This window comes from Pinus tabuliformis, chromosome 6, assembly GCF_031772625.1.
Source record: "Pinus tabuliformis cultivar Carrire ecotype Pingquan chromosome 6, CPIR1, whole genome shotgun sequence".
NCBI classification, from domain to species: domain Eukaryota; kingdom Viridiplantae; phylum Streptophyta; class Pinopsida; order Pinales; family Pinaceae; genus Pinus; species Pinus tabuliformis.
The window spans coordinates 2,009,783,822-2,009,787,989 of NC_142292.1; positions in this window are offsets into that span (position 1 = coordinate 2,009,783,822).

Consider the following 4,168-nt stretch of genomic DNA (forward strand, 5'->3'; position numbering starts at 1 on the left):
CCTATGAATAATGATAGAATCAGCTAAATGATGACATGGATTGGCATTTGGGCAATTTTGAAAAGAGTGAAAGCAAACCCTAGACCTAATGCCTAGTGACCAAATTTTGCTTGAAGACTCACTGAAATGACAAAATTTGACCTTGACACTCTGAGACCACTTTGTAAGAGCATATTTGATCACTGGAGGAAGGCTGGAAAGACTGACACTAACAGAAACCATGGCCGCAGAGACTTCGTTTACTCTACACTTCCTCATTATCTTCCTGGCTAAGATGTGTGCAGCGAAGCGCACCCCTTGGTCATTGCTGGATTTAATATCATAACCTCACGACTTTTTGATTATCCCAAACTTGTCCTTCATGGTTTGTGCTATTGCCTTGTCTTGGTTTTTCCGACGAACTCTTCGACGGGGTCCTTTCCTTGGTAGGGCAATCAGTAATCTTACGTATTAACATTTCATGAATTAGGATCCTCTTCCCCAGCCAAAGGAATCCATCATGCACTAATACTAGTAATTGTCGAAAACAGGTTATGTGGGTCGTGCTTCTACCGAAGTGTGGCATGTTTAACATGTTCAGCAAGGCTGATCTATCCAATCCCTGATCCCACTGGTGTGGCTCCAACCTTGTAACTCTTCTCTCTCGATAGTATACATGTTGTAGGTACCTACTTGCATCGAAATGTTGATACTTACTCTGGTCCTTGAAGTCACAATCCTCCATCTTTAATTGCGAAAATTTTCCCAATAATTCTCTGTCAAATGACACTTTTTATGGTAGCAGCTATGTAAAAGTGTGGCATTTCACGTCTTTGGGATCTTTAATCGGCTTGGCAGCACAAAGGGAATTTATGCGTCCTCTATCTCCATTTGCTACATCTCGACTTCCTCCTCACTATCATGGATTTGTTCTTGTTCTTTCTGTTACACTGGCTTCTTCGCCTTCTATGGAGGTTTCTTATCCCACTTTTTCTTTGTATGTTTCTCTTTCATTACCTTCTTTCTCAGGGATTTCCTTAGATCTACTCTAGAGGCTTCAAATGGTCTCTTTTCTTGTCTTCTTTATGGTTGTTCTTCCATGGCTACTTGTTTTCGCGACGACCTCGTGTGCCTTGGGGACATAGGTACACTTGATGTTGCGGATTTACCAGCCTAGGCTTCCATGATGCATGCTAGCCCTTTCTCTGCAAAATCTCTAGCAATTTCTTCGAAACTTCTCTCAAACATACAACAACACACTTGTCTCACACTTGTTCGCAAATTCTCAAACTAAATTCTCCCGATAGAAAAGTGTAAAATGTGGAGTAGGACATGGCTTTTATAGCGAATTTGAATTTTGAACCCCATGATTATCTTAGGCATTGCTCATTTAATGCAGATATGGAACTAGATTCGACCATTTGTGCTTCATAAATGTGTTTCTCCCACGCCTCTTAACGAAAAATTTCTTTTAATGACAACTTTTTCCTTCCAATGATTATATTTCCAGAAAAATTCGATGAACTTTCGCTTGTGGTGCAACAATCCTTCCTTTGTCGCAGTTCTTTCGAACTTCAACATACTCCTGGATATCGCATAGTAATGTTCCTTTGGCGAAGTTCCCTTATGTAAAGTAGTTTATAGTCAAGTGCCCACTTTCAACTGCAGGTGGCACTAAGACTATTCTCCTGTCATCCTTTAGTGCAAAGCTCTAAGGACATAGTCATCCCTATATACCTTTAATATGCTACCATTCACTTGTCTTGGAATCAACTGACCTTTTAACTTCATGAGCTGAACTGCAACACCATCAAAGATGTGCTTGATGATATATGATCCTAACCAATGTGTTTTAAATTTTCCTAGGAACTTCATGAATTTTCTATCATATAAAAGTACAATATTTCCTTCCAAGCATGTCTTCTTCTTGATGTGTCTGTCAAAAGGATTTCTCCCTTGCCTTTTGCACTTGTTGAAGAAAACATGCTATAAACCTGTATTCTTCAAGAGAAAGTAATTGTGCCATCCTTTCTTCCATTATATTGGAGTCTACCATGTTTTTGAAGGTTGCAACTCTTAAACTTGGCACAATGTACTCCATAGGCATGATTGCTTCTTGTCCATATACCAACCTAAAAGGTGTCTGCCCTGTCATTTTCTTGCATGTTGTCCTATACGCCCACAACATCGATGGAATCCTTAGATCCCAATCATTTTTGTTCACATTGCACACTTTTGTGAGTGCATTCTCCAGAATCTTATTGAATGCTTCGATAGTCCATTTTTCCGAGGATGATAAGGAGTGCTCTTCTGGCGGTAAAATTTAATTTCCTCATTTAATGCTTCAATGGTCTTATTCAAGAAATGTGACCCTTGGTCACTCATTAATATTCTTGGGCACCCAAATCTAGACAGTATGTATTCAAAAATGAACTTCACAACAGTTTTTGCGTTGCAATCCTTCACTGGTTGTTTTTCAGCCCACCTTGTCAGAAAATTGATCGCAATGATTATATACCTTGCACCAGTCTTTTTCCATAGTGGATTGATTGGTCCCACAAAATCAATAGCCCATTTGTCAAAGCCTGCAATGTTACTTGTGGTACTAGTGGCATTTCTTCTCTTCTTGAAGGTTTTCCTATTCTTTGGTAGACATCACAAGCTCGACATTATTCCTTTACATCTTTGTGTAATGTAGGCCACCATAGTCCTACTCTTAAAATGTTTTGTGCAGTGGCTTTCCTTGCATAATGTTCACCAGCTGCACCACTATGAGCTTCTATCAAAATTATCTGTCTTTCGTGCTCAGGAACATACCTGCGTCGTATTTCATCTGGTTCCAATTTATACAAATGCCATGCTATCAGTGAAACATTAGTTGCCTTAACCACCAACTATTTATTTTGCTGCGAAGTGTATTATGAAGGAGCCATCTCTATGGTTAAGAATTGAATAATATCATCAAAGTGATCATCTGCTACTCTGATCGAAAACAACTGCACATCAAGAAGGTTATCCTCTATATTTGTTGGTTCTTCTCCTGTTTCTATCCTCAACAAATGATCAGGTCCAACATTTAGTCTTACTGACTTAACAATAACTTCAAAGTCATACTCCTGAAATAGTAATAGCCACCTGCAAATTTTCCTCCTAAAATAGGATTGTTGACCAAATACTTTAGTGCGGAGTTATCTATGAATATCTTGAAATATGATCCCAACAAATAATGTCGGAAATTCTGTAATGCATATACCATAGCTAGACCTTCCCTTTATGTAGTTGTATAGTTCTTCTCTGCTTTAGACAATTTCCTACTTGTAAAAGCTATGGGGTGATCTATTTCTCCCGCACCAGGTTGTGCCAATACTACTCCTAAATTTATGCATGAAGCATTCACATGAACATGAAATTCATTATTCCATTCTAGGAAAACGAAAATAGGTGCAGGTACCATCTTTTCTTTTAGTGTGCCGAGGCTCTTGTGACATTCTTCATTCCATAGAAATGTTACATCTCTCTTCAACAATTTTTCCATAGGTGCAGTGATTTGCGCATATCCTTTGATAAACTTTTTGTAATATCTTTATGTCCCAGTGTGGTGCAAAGCTGCCTCACGGTCTTCGGTGGAGGTAAATTCACAATAATAGCAATCTTCACAGGATCCACCATCAATCCCTTCTTGCAAACAATATGTCCTAACAATATACCAAAACGTACACATAATATACACTTTTTGATATTCAGAGAAATCTGATATTGCCTGCATGTGTCGAGCATTAGCCTTCAACTCGCAACATGTTTCTTCAATAACCCAAACATTGTCCAATCATCAAAGTATACTTCCAAAAACTTGTGAATATACTCTTTGAAAGTTGCAACCACTACTCCTGAAAATATTGCAGGGGCATTTTCCAACCCAAAAGGCATCACTGTATACTGATATGAACGCCATTCTTGATCTGTATATGAAAATTCTTGAGGTTTATGTAAAATTTCAAGTGATTAATTTTGAGTTTTTAAGTTTGTTGGGTCTCATTTTTGGATGGAGTTTCCAACAATGATCTTCATCATGTCCATTTTTCAAACAATGTTTGCATGTGAGTTTTTCTTTTTTCATCTTAATAGAAGCACTCTTCTTCCCTTTTCCCTTAAACTGGTTTATGTAAAATTTCAAGTGATTAAATTTGAG